We start from the raw sequence: 13,798 nt of genomic DNA, 5'->3' as shown, positions 1-13,798 counted from the left end.
CCGAAAGCAAGTCTCCCTCCCCGGGCCGGGAGCCCGACTTGAGCCCAGGCAGTGCCTTCCCCCGGCTAGCGGGCTCTGAGCCAGCTGCCCCGAGGAGCCCCGGGCGCGGACAGCTCCCAATACAGGCCCCATCTCAAACAGGCTGGAGAGCTTCATGGGGGACAGCGATGGCGAGGAGGGTCGGACTCCGGCCACCGGGACCGGCTCTAGCCAGCCACCCAAGGGGCCTGCTCCAGCATGCAGCCTTCCCGACAAGAAGCCGAGCACAGAACAAGAACAGGTTACTGCACAGCGGAGCCCCCGTCTGGCCTCCCGCAGCCACAGGTGGCTGTGGTCCGGGCCGAGATGGTGGTGCTGCTCAATGAGACTTCGGACAGCGGTCCCATCAAGGTGAGTCTTTTTGTTGTTGTTGTTGTCGACTTTGTTTCCTTTTGTTAAGTTTATTTTTTTTCTTTAATGTTGTCTTATTGTTAACAGGTTATCCTAAACCGGTTTTATGTGCCACGTGAAATGATGCTTTGATCGTTTTCTTGTAGTGAATTACTTAAACAACATGTAACCAATGGGGTGATTTGCATAACACGTGATCTAAACAGTTATAAACACACTGACCTGATTTACTGCATTCCGCACTAGCGAGTAGACACGCTGCACCCAGGTTGTGTGTGTGTGGCTGTGGGTGTGTGTGGCTCTGTGTGAGTGTGTGGCTGTGTGTGCGTGTGAGTGTGTGGCTCTGTGTGTGTGGCTGTGTGTGTGTGTGGCTCTGTGTGTGTGTGTGTGGCTCTGTGTGTGTGTGTATGTGTGGCTCTGTGTGTGTGTGCCTGTGTGTGTGTGTGGCTCTGTGTGTGGCTCTCTGTGTGTGTGGCTCTGTGTGTGTGTGTGTGTCTGTGTGTGTGTGTGGCTCTGTGTGTGTGTGGCTGTGTGTGTGTGGCTCTCTGTGTGTGGGTGTAGGTCTGTGTGTGTGTGTGTCTGTGTGTGTGTGTGTGTCTGTGTGTGTGTGTGCGGCTCTGTGTGTGTGTGTGGCTCTGTGTGTGTGTGTGTGGCTCTCTGTGTGTGGGTGTGGGTGCAAATGCATTTCATTTATAACTTTATTTCGATTTATATAAAATCACAAAAGTTAAAACACATATACAAAATACATAATGAAAACAGTGACAGGGCAGCTCAATTAGTTATATTAAAGCAATAGGTCTCATATTTGCGAGAGATTAAGCTATTGCGATTGTAAATGACAATGCATTTATTTATCTGTTTTCAAAACCAACACATAAATAAAAAGGTTGTCATTTACAATGCCAATAGCTCTAACTTTTCCGAAGGCGAGACCGTTGCATTGTAAATGCTCGTTTGTAATGGCCTCCGTGTTTGGATCGGCGTCTCCTCTCCTCCCTCTACAAGTCTTCTACTGGCGTTGGCTCCAGTTATCAGATCGGCGCTTCCTCCCTCGGGCACCATTCATCTTCTACGGGTCCCTGCTGACATCTGCAACAATGTTCTGGTGAAGTCTTTCCTAAAAAACAAAGACAAAGAAAAAGCTGTATAATTTAATTATTTTACAGTGCTTTTGCCCTGTGCATTCAATTTATTAATAAGAGGCCTTATTTTTTACTTATCTGATTTATGCTCCGTATCTGTGGAGGTCGGCTATTTCGTTTTAACTTTTAGTTCTCTAGATTCCTAAAAAGTCAAGGAAATATAATTAGGTCTACTTGAAGTTAAGGTGAACACAGCAACATGCATGATACAACGCCAGGAAGAATATATATTTTGTATACTACCACATATTGTTAGGTGGGTTTTTGGTACTACTTTATTCCACAAAGTATATTGCTAAATATTCTTCAACCAAAAATAATCTAATTTGTTTTTACTGTCCTCTTTTCTAAATTTGAAGTAGACACACCTTGCATACTTACCTCATTGCTTGTCCTTTCTCTTGACAGAGACCTCTCTTGGCTGTCTGGTTCTGGCTTTCTGATTCCGTCCCAGAGTGGGGTGCAACTTTGGACCTTTTTTCCCTACTTGTTTTCTTCCTTCTTCCCTGGGTTGCCATCTGTACTTAGATGTAGTTGGTTGCGGAGGGTAACTAGAAGAGGTTGCGGAACTTTTATAATTTGCGTGGCATTCCTGCAGAAACATGAGTACATTTGACAATAGAGCTGACAGAGAACACAAAGCCAATAAAATTTAATTTCCACCCAAACATCAGGGGCATAACACAGGCCCCCGCAGCGCACGTGATGCGGGGGACTCCAATCTCCAAGGCGCCCTCTCAGCACAGCACTCTGGCTGCAGAGCTCCTGATTGAGCCTGGAGGGGTCCCCTCCACGTGCCTGGCAGGGAGGCCCCCTCAAGGTTTGTTATGCCAGTGCCGAACGCTACGGAAATGAGCCAGGTGACGCTTAGTGACTTAACCTACATGCTGGGTAATCTTCAGAAAGAAACCCAAGCTTTGTCTGCACGAGTGGATTCCCTCAAACGGGGCATGAGGACTGAATCTAGTATTCGTAACATGGCATGCGGCTCAGGGGCCCAGTTTCCATCTCCCTCTCAGCACTAATATTCCTGTTATACAAGTTACAACTCCTCAGTCCATTCCGTTGCCCCTCCTGAACGTTTTATGGGGGATCTCACCAGGTTTGCAACTTTTCTTTGTCAGTGCCAGCTCCACTTTATGTGTAAAGCTGCGTGCTTTCCGAATGATCAAGCTAAGGTTGCATTTGTAATGTCGTATTTAGGAGGGTCTGCAGCCAATTGGTCCACACCCCTCATAGAAAGAAACGATCCACTGCTGCAGAATTACAACGCCTTCAAGGGAGAGTTGAAGAAACAGTTTGATAGGTATTCTTTCAAGCAGTCAGGAGATTCTGAGCTTTTAAATGTGAAGCAGGGTACAAAAGATCTAACAACCCATATTTCCACCTTTAATAGGTTGGTAGCAGAGGCTGGATGGCCGGAAGAAAAACGTAGCGCCATGTTCGATAGAGGGTTAAGAGAAGAGTTGAAAGACCTCTTAGCACAAGTAGTTGATCCTCCAGAACCATGCCCTGCCCTTATAGATCTGGTAGTCAAATTAGATCACAGAATCAGTGAGAGAAAAAGAGAAAAAGTGCAGTCCATAGGCCATGTTTTAACTCATAAAGAGAAAAAAACGGATCTAGAAAAACCCATAGAAGAACCAGAACCTATGCAGATTGGAATCATTAGGGGGCCCCTCAGCGAAGAAGAAAGGCAGTGAAGACGTGACGAAAAATTGTGCTTATGTTCTGGAAAACAGGGCCATTTTCTTAGGAAATGTCCTGTAAAACAGACAGGCTCTACACAAAGGACAGGCAGTTATACTAGTACTGCTCGACTCGTCGGCGGCAGCTGCGACACTGTCTTACATCGAACTTTGTTCAGGAGGCTCAGTGAGACTGGGATGCAAGGAACAGACCTACAATGGATAACGAATATCCTCTCGCAAAGAACCCAGACTCTCAATCTGGGTCCCTTCCGGACTGAGACTACGGAACTAACCAAAGGAGTACCTCGGGTATCCTTTCTCAGTCCTACTTTATTTAACATCTATGTCGCTCCTTTGGCAGGTTTACTCAGGAAGCTAGGTTTTACACCCATCTCCTATGCTGATGATACTCAGCTCCTGCTTCCTTTGACAAACAAGATCCCAGTGCCCATTCCACCCTCTCAGAAGGTATGAAATCTATTGCCAGCTGGATGAGACAACATTTCCTCCAGCTTAACGTGTGCAAAACAGAAATCATGCTGTTTGGTGACGCTTCTTCAAGATGGTCTCCGAGTTGGTGGCCTACAGAATAGGGACCAGAACCCAAGACTGGTAAAAAATGTAGGGGTTCGATTGGACCAGAAACTAACTATGAAGGAGCAGGTTTCTACCACCATCTGCACCTGCTTCCATACATTAGGTCCTTTGTGAAAAGTATTTCTCTTCCTCCCTCTGTCTACTCGCAAAACCCTGATCCAAGCACTAGTACTGTGTCGACTAGACTACTGCAATGAGTTACTGATCTCAGCCAGTGAAGCCTCACTGAAAAAATTGCAAGTGGTCCAAAACACCGCTGCAAGACTGGTCTCAAATGCCCCTGCCCTCACCCCCTCTCTTCCTCTCCTACAGAAACTGCATTGGTTGCCTGTACGGAAACAAATTTGCTTCAAGATCTGTTGCATTGTGCATAAAGCCCTAAATGGCGAGGGCCACAGTTATCTAGCATAAAAATTCAATAAATATCAGCCTCTTAGGACACCACGCTCAGGGGCCAAATCACTACTTGTGGTTCCCCGCTGTAAGAAGGTCTGGTTGAGTAGGAAAGCTTCCTTCCACCTAGCCACCACCCTCTGGAACCTACTTCCAATTCATTTGCGTGAATGCTTTGATCCCCTGAGATTTCACAATCTCTTGAAGACCCCATTGTTCTAACCTACTCCCTGTTTCTGTCCAACTATGCAATTCACAGGCACAGAGATACCCATTGGGGGGTGATTCAGGCACTTTATAAATCCTATATCAAATCAAATCTAAGCAGAAAAAAGCTTCGGAAAACTAGTAGGCCCGAAGTCTCATGAGACAAAGACTTCGGGAAGTTCAGGGATGATTGTCTCACAGACTGAAGCAGTCTTGTCATCTCTTCGCCATTTCTCTTAACCTTTCACGTGATATGGGGACAACAGATTATGAATATACAAATAATGATGGATTCCGGTGCCACTGGTAACTTTATTGATTTAAGTTGGGCACACAGGTATAATATTCCTCTAGTAACCAAAACCTCTTGGGATGAAGTCACAACAATAGATGGCAGTAATCCAAAATCTGTTCCAATTACACATGCAACTAGTAATTTAACATTGGTAATTGAGGAAAAACATCAGGAGACGATAACAATTGATCTTATTCAATCTCCTCAGTTTCCTGGCATATTAGGGCTGCCTTATTTGTGCCAGCACAGTCCCCTAATTAATTGGAAGGACATGATATTAACTTTTAGTCCTGACTATTATAAACAACACATTTTTCACAATATGTTGAGTCCGGAGAAGATAGCAGTAAACACCAGTTCCGAATTTTCTGAGTTACCGGTTATTTATCACGACCTGAAAGAGGTGTTTGATATAAAAAAAAAAGGCCACCAGCATTCCTCCCCACAGGCCTTACGACTGCAGAATTGATTTGTTGCGAGGTGCTCGCATACCCTGTAGCAGGATTTATGCTTCAACTGAGAAGGAGAATGTGTACTTGCAAGATTACTTGGATGAAATGCTTAGAATTGGGTTTATTCGCCCTTCCAGATCACCGGCCTCTTCATCTCTCTTTTTTATACCTAAACGAGAAGGGGGTTGGAGGTGTTGTATTAAGCGCGGGCGTAAAATCCGTTTCGCGGGCGAATTTGCGGATTTTTGACGATTTTGCAATCCGCGAATCGCGCGAAATTGCCCAATAATCTGCCAATTCGCAAGCTACGAATTATTTTGCTTGGTCGCGCTTGAAAAATACAATATCGCGTGCGCGGCGTTGACTCTGAGCCTGCAGAGTTGTTTTTCTCCCGGTTTTGCATGTGCTGCGCCATTTTCGATCTTGCTGCGTGATCGCGCAAGAGTTTTTCGAACGCAATTACGTTATCGCGGCTTGCCATCTTGCACGGCGAGAGTATGACAACCCGAGTACGTCATAAAGGCCCGCGACGGCGCGCAGCTGACTTCCGGTGGGAGGTTTGAACAGCTTGCGTTCCCAAAATTGCAAAAATTGCTATTCTGCACAAGAAATCCACCGCAAGAAGCATAAACTTTGTGGAAATGATGATTTTGATCAGAATAACTCCTCAGATTGACATTTGGCTGCACTTTTTGGTGCAGGAGTCCATTTTGTGGGGTGGGGTGGGAGGAAGGAAGTGCCCCAGAGTCTCCAACTTCCTGTTCCTGTCCAGCAGGCTCCTCCCAGTGCTTTGTCCATGTCCTGCTCACTTTTCATTTGGCTGTGGAGCTGGAAGGATTACCTTTTGTGGCTGCTGCTGCTGGATATTTGTATTTGAGAACTTTTTGGACTTTGGAGTTTGGATCACTTTTGAACTTGAGATTTTACAAGTAAGTTGGTGTTGTTTGTTTGGGGCATTGCAGTTGAGGCAACTCCAGTTCTAAAACTTTTTTCACAACTTTAACAAAATATATATTGTGGTGGGTAGCCACAGTATCCAGTAGGCCCAGGGCTAGTCATAGGTGCATGATACAACTATTTCTGTGATTTTTTTTAACTTAATTCTCATTTATGTCATGGAATTTTAGCTCACTGTTATATGTTGTTTTTTTTTTTTTTTGAGGTGCCTGTAAAGCCTCACTAGCCAGTAGGCCCAGGGGTAGTGAGTGGTGCATTGACCAAGTCTTTCTGTGGGGTTTCTTGAATGTAAACATCATTGCGGGCATGGATGGCATTGGATTGTGGTGATTTTTATGTGTTTTTCGATTTTTTGGGGTGTTGATGGGGCATGGCCATGTGGGTGGGGGCCATTTTGAGGGCTGGTACAGGCAGGGCTTGGCCATGTGGTGGGGGTCAAGGGGCCATTTTGAAGGCAGGCAGTGTGCTCAGGCCTGCACCCATTTTGCCTTGCTTTCATCCATTATGCCCAGGGTTACTCAGTGGTGCATGGGCCTAGTCTTTCTTTGGGGTGTCTTGAATGTAAACATCATTGAGGGCATGGATGGCATTGGATTGTGGTGATTTTTATGTGTTTTTCGATTTTTTGGGGTGTTGATGGGGCATGGCCATGTGGGTGGGGGCCATTTTGAGGGCTGGTACAGGCAGGGCCTGGCCATGTGGTGGGGGCAAGGGGCCATTTTGAAGGCAGGCAGTGTGCTCAGGCCTGCACCCATTTTGCCTTGCTTTCATCCATTATGCCCAGGGTTACTCTGTGGTGCATGGGCCTAGTCTTTCTGTGGGGTGTCTTGAATGTAAACATCATTGAGGGCATGGATGGCATTGGATTTTGGTGATTTGTATGTGTTTTTCGATTTTTTGTGGTGTTGATGGGACATGGGCATGTGGGTGGGGGCCATTTTGAGGGCTGGTACAGGCAGGGCCTGAACAACTACAAAAAGTATCAGAGGGTCTAGAACAAGGAAGAGTTTAAAGGCGACAGACACCAAAACTGACAGTACAAAGCCCTTAAACTAACTCAACATCTCAAGTGGATGAGGAAAAAACCCATCAGTCACCATTTGGATCCGCCCTTCATCATTTGGGATTTATCCGGACCATCCGTGTGAGTATATTATATTCTATCACAGTCGTAAGGAGACCAGATGATTAAAGGTCTTCTTCGCTGTTCCAACAACAGTATGGTCTACCACTCGGTAACAAGTGATGAGTGGAAAAGGAGGGGCGATGTGACTGGGGTGTGCAGTGCAGATAAACGTGAATGAAAAACAACAAACAATGTGTTATAAAATTGAATGAGAGAGCACAGAACCAACTTTATTCATTTGATGCTCACTAGACCAAGATTAAAATATATGTCAAAGACAGTTGAGTTACGTGGACTGTCTAAGGTGGAACCAGGTCGACATGTTTCAGCAATTCAGGACTCCTATGTCCTTGCTTTCATCAGGACCATATAAACAGAAACAGTGCTACTGCACAAACGTGAGAAAAGGAAAAAGTGACAACAAAGAAATAGTGTAGGACAAACAAGTGCAGATGTCACCTGAGTTTTCCAAAGTACGATTACAGCTAGTGTTGTTCACATAGTCTGTAAGAAAGGACGACCTCACCCCGCCTAGCAGTGGCTCAGGGAAAGAGTGAAGCACCGCTCTGTCCGTCGGTACTCCGTGTTTTTCGATTTTATGGGGTGTTGATGGGGCATGGCCATGTGGGTGGGGGCCATTTTGAGGGCTGGTACAGGCAGGGCATGGCCATGTGGTGGGGGTCAAGGGGCCATTTTGAAGGCAGGCAGTGTGCTCAGGCCTGCACCCATTTTGCCTTGCTTTCATCCATTATGCCCAGGGTTACTCAGTGGTGCATGGGCCTAGCCTTTCTGTGGGGTGTCTTGAATGTAAACATCATTGAGGGCATGGATGGCATTGGATTGTGGTGATTTTTATGTGTTTTTCGATTTTTTGGGGTGTTGATGGGGCATGGCCATGTGGGTGGGGGCCATTTTGAGGGCTGGTACAGGCAGGGCATAGCCATGTGGTGGGGGTCAAGGGGCCATTTTGAAGGCAGGCAGTGTGCTCAGGCCTGCACCCATTTTGCCTTGCTTTCATCCATTATGCCCAGGGTTACTCAGTGGTGCATGGGCCTAGCCTTTCTGTGGGGTGTCTTAATAATAATCCACATTTGTAAAGCGCACAATCACCCGTAAGGGTCTTTAGGCGCCGGGGGCCCTCGGGAAGATTAAGCAAGCTATTGCTCAGAGTCACATGGTGCTGGGCTAACCTGCCGCCGGAGCAGGGGATCTAACAGTGATCCCCAGATTCCGGAGTCAGTCGCCCTGGCCGCGGCGCCACACCTCTTCCCTGTCTTGAATGTAAACATCATTGAGGGCATGGATGGCATTGGATTGTGGTGATTTTTGAGTGTTTTTTGACTTTTTGGGGTGTTTAACTAATGTTCCTCTGGCTTCCATTGCTTTTAGGTGCACAAGAGAACCACCAGTGCCAGGAAGAAGCCCTGCAGCGGTGTGTGCAGCACAACGTCACGCGACGTCACGTGTGGCCACAGACAAGACAACTCTGCAACTCGTGCAACTGCGGCCTGCTGTTCTGACATCTGAAGAAGATGGGCCCAAAGAAAGGTGGCCGTAGCGCCTCAACGAAGAAAGTTGCCAGTGCCACTGCCAGTAAGAAGGAGCAGAAGAAGCAAGTGGCACCACCTACCAAGGAGACTGGTGTGCCCACCAATACCTTTTTTGGGGAAAAAAAAAACTATGCCTGCAGCAGCAGCGGTGTCCGCCGGGGACCAAGCTGGAAGCAGCACCTCCGCCTCATTGGGGTCAGTGCCACCACGCCAAGTTAGGTCCAAGACCATGAGTGCTGCTGAGGCAGCCACTTTACTTTCTCAATCACCATCGACCAGTGATGTTGGTTCATCACAAGAAAGTACCATCCAATCAACGCCGGGTGTAACTCAGCAGGCGAGTGTTCAACAATCACAGCCGCAACGACAACCACAAGTGCAACTAGTACAAGCGCAAGTACATGGGCAAGAAGAGGCGCAAGTACATGGGCAAGGAGAGGCGCAAGTACATGGGGAAGGAGAGGCGCAAGTACATGGGCAAGGAGAGGCGCAAGTACATGGGCAAGGAGAGGCGCAAGTACATGGGCAAGGAGAGGCGCAAGTAGAGGAGCATGGAGAGGTGCAACTAGAGGTTCATGGAGCGGCACAACTGCCTACAACGCTTGTTCCTCCAGAAGTAGGGGCACATCAGGAAATTGATATTCAAGTGGAGGTATCATCCGAGGAAGCCACTCCTCCTGAGGATGATCCATTGTCTTCCAGATCCCCAGCAAGAAAAAGGTCAAGGAGGGCTGCTACTACTACTATTACAAGTTCTTCTTCAAGCCCCCTTCATTCTGATGACCTTGATCGTGATTGGAACCCAGCAATGCAGTCTGACAGTGAGGCACGCCATGAGCCGACAAAGGTAGCTAAGCCTAAAAGGAAGGTTCCCGCAAGGCTTCGACTTATGGGTGATGACGACGAACAAGAAGTGGTGTCTTCTGCTGCTGATGAACAGTCTGTGGACGACCCAGTCATCATAGACGTCACTCCAGCCCCAGCGGGCATGCAGCAGACTCACATTTTCACCCTATCCCGAATGGCTGCTGAGCGGGATGATCATGTGGGCGGCGTGGCACTGGTACCACCACCAACGCAGTTAACTACAACACCAAAACGACCTACAGCTTCCATATTTTCTCGTCAGAAGGGCCGGCAGGGACCTCCATCCAGCTCGACCTCCATTTCCTCAAGTAGTGGTGCTGTAAGTGAACAACAGAAACAAATTCAGCCACGCCCATCCTCCACTTCATCTGGCATTGACAGTCAAAGTATCACCTCCACCACCAGCAGACATCTCCAGTCCCCAGTTTGGGACTTCTTTACTGTTAGCAAAAAGGCGGAAAACATGGTTGTTTGTTCGATTTGTAAAGTATCAGTTAGTCGGGCTGAGCTTGGTACCAACTATGGTACCGGAGGCCAGAGAGGTCATCTCAAACAACACCACCCTATCCAGTGGTATAAGCACCTAAGTACGATCGAGGAAGCCAAAACAAAAACAAATCCAAATGTATCCCTTGATATTGCATCTGATGATGAAGAGAGGCTGATCGTGCAGGGGGAAGTGAAGAAGCGACAGACATTTTTTCTGGTACACCCAGTACCCCTGGCAGCAGCACTGCAGTGGTAGCGCCCACACCCTCTACCCCTGCAACATGTATGAGGCACACTAAGAGTCTGGGACAGACACCAATGCAAACAACTAAATCTATGAGCCTAACTGGTTTGAAGTCTGCATCATCATCATCATCACGTAAAACGGTCCAGCCCACCATTAGCAGCATGTTTTGGTCGGATGCGCCATTTGAACGCAACCACCCAACGGTACGTCTGTATAATGCAAAGCTGGCTAAAATGCTAGCGCTGGACCTTCTCCCTTTCTCTTTCGTGGAAGGGGTGGGTTTTCGTGAATTGGTGGCAACAGTCTGCCCTAAATGGAAGGTTCCTAGCCGGTCCTATTTTGCAAGGGATGCTGTTCGAGCACTACATCAAGATGTGCTGGAGGTGATTGGCGCAGCTATTCTGAAGAGTGCTGTTCACACTATCCACATGACAACAGACATGTGGACCAGTTGCCAAGCCCTTGATTACATGTGCATCACTGCACACTGGGTCTCTTTTGCAGGGGTCGAAAAACAGTTAAAACACAAAGATGTTGACACGGAGGACGTTTTTCAAGCTACTCGCAAACATGCAACAGTAGGCATGTTTGCCAAGGAGAAATCTCACACTGCACCTAACTTTTTGGAGGAGTTTAACAGGAAGGTCAATGAATGGCTGCATCCAAGAAATCGCACAGTTGGTTATGTATCCACGGATAATGGCAGTAATATAGTTAAGGCCATGGAGCAAGGTGGCTATTTCAGAGTGCCGTGTTTGGTGCACAGTATTAACATCGTGGTGCAAGCCTTCTTGAAAACAGAAGCGCCAGTTGTCAAATTACTGACCATCTGCCGAAGAATCTGCACACATTTCAGCCATTCTTTTAAGGCCCGGAAGCAGCTGAGGAGCCTTCAACATGAACGTAAACTGCCAGTCAAAGGACTAAACCAGGAGGTGGCAACCTTTTACATGCTTGAGCGTCTTTCTGAGCAGTGGGAGGTAATAAATGAGTATGTCTATAAACTGGGTTCTACTCACAAAGAGATGAGGCTAGAGTTGGAGGAATGGAAGCTAATTGCAAGCCTGACAGACATGCTTCGTCCTTTTGAGCTCTTCACGCGTGAAGTCAGCAGACAGGACTGTTTTTTGAGCAAAGCTATCCCATTGTTGCGCATGCTAGAGCACCAACTGAAGGAGGTGTCTTCAACGTTCCGAGATGATGGTGAAAAGCGAGAAGCATATGATTTGGCGGAGAAGTTATTAAGGAGCCTACTTCGCAATGAAAGGCTTACAAAGATACAGACAGAACAACATTACATTTGTGCCACTATTCTGGATCTATGGTACAAAAAGGCAGTGGCTAGCAAAGCATTCATTCCTTTTGATGAAGCAGATGTTTCAAAGTACAAACATTGGCTAGCTGTGTCAGCCACTCGGTTCGAAAAAGAGCGGCAGAACCTTCAAGGAGGTAGCACAAGTACAACTGAATCAGCAGGCCATCCGGCGACAAGTTCCACTTCTCAATCTGTGGCCGAAGTGAGTCACTTTCCCTCACAGCCGTTAACGACACCAGCAACCGTATCATCATCCTCACCTGCACCAGGCCGCAAACAAATATTGTCGGAAGGGGATTGGCTAACTCAGCAAGGGTTTGCTCGGTCCACTGATGAAAAGGTCGCAGATGGTACGCAAAGTGGATCAACACTGGAGAACCTTGAGTCGGTGGTGCAGGCCTATCTGGATGACCCAACAGAGGTCTGTCATAATGAGAACCCATTGGGATATTGGTATACGAAAAGCTCTGTATGGCGACTGATCACCAACCTGGCTCTAAATTATTTGTCTTGCCCACTCGCAAGTGTGTCTTCTGAACGTGTTTTCAGTGCTGCTGGTGCCATTGTTACTTCAAAAAGGATCCGCCTTTTTCCCAAAAATGTGGAGAGGTTAACAATAATCAAGATGAATCAGCACTTCATACCACCCGATTACAAAATACGTGAATGCACGCAGGAAGAAAAGGACACCGACTTAGGTGACGCCAACGGAAGTTCTTCTCGGTCACCAGACCTACTCCCGTCTCAATTCATAGACTTGGAGGACGAGCTCTGCTTCCCTGACACCGAGGCCTGAACATTACTTCCTTTTTTCTCCGTACTTACTCACTTTTATTCCTGTGTGTCTTTCTTTGTTTTGCTACTTTTACCACAACAAAACTCTAATCACCTAATCACAACAAGTCCATCATCAGCACTGTCTTCATCTTATTTTCCTTATTGATTTGAAGGTGCCGCAGTCTGCATTCAGATGTTCACAAGTTCACAACTCAATCATGCTCCTCTATCCTCCTCCTCCAGACTCCCCCTATCCATTTCCCTCAAGGCAGATGGATGGATGCGTGCAGTTACCTTCCAAGTCGCCACTGAACGTTGCTCAAATGGTTTTGCGTGCAGAAATCCGGGCAGAGAGTGAACAAATCAGCATGAGTATTAAAAATAGTAGATTTGCGAGAAGTTACCTTCCGAGTCACCACTGACGATGTTCAAATCAGGCGCCTCCAAGTTGCGCCGTGGCTGCCCAAAACACACAAACAGGGTACACCGGAGCCGCTCTAGATGCTCCGTTCTCGAAGATCCCCCGCTCTAGATGCTCCGTTCTAGCAGATCCACTGGAAGGGGGGAAGGGGGAAGCCTCCCGTCTGAACGCCCTCTGTCACCCACGCCGGATCGGTCCGCGCCGACTCCCATCCGCTTGTCTCCCGCCCCGGCGGCTCTACTGACACCCGGGGGGGGGGGGCGGCGAACCCTCCGGGCGCCACCGGGGCACGAGGGATCCAGCCCCCTGACTGAGAAGACAGGCACCGGGGTGCGAGGGATCCAGTCCCCAGATCGAGAGGACAGGCACCCAGCTCGCCGGGACACGTAGAGCACACAAGTAAACACACCGCCGAGCTAGCCACACCGACCTCTTGGTGCAGAGATGTCAGGTCTTCCCGCTGCGGTCCAGTCCAGGGTCCCCTGGCAATTATTAAAGTCTCCGCCCCCTCTCTTACCTCCTGTGAATATTTCTGCCTTGACGTCATCAGTGAAAACAAACCTGTTTGTTCACTACACATCATCTACCACCCTCCTGGGGACAACCTCACGTTCTCCCAACAACTCATGGACATTATCTCAATCAACTCAGGCCGGCAAAACACACAAATTTACCTTGGAGACTACAATCTTCACTGGAATGATGGTAGTGACGCAGTGGTCAATAGCCTCAAAAACTACCTTAGCGCCTCCGACCTCACCCAAATTTGCAACAGCCCGACCCATGACAAAGGATCTATCCTTGACCTCATCATCTCCAAAGAAGGCCCTATTCTGCCTTGACGTCATCAGTGAAAACAAACCTGTTTGTTCACTACAC

This window comes from Lissotriton helveticus, chromosome 3_1 (genome assembly GCF_964261635.1).
Source record: "Lissotriton helveticus chromosome 3_1, aLisHel1.1, whole genome shotgun sequence".
Lineage (NCBI taxonomy): Eukaryota > Metazoa > Chordata > Amphibia > Caudata > Salamandridae > Lissotriton > Lissotriton helveticus.
The sequence above is the reverse complement of the archived record's forward strand: the minus strand, read 5'-3'. Positions refer to the sequence as shown.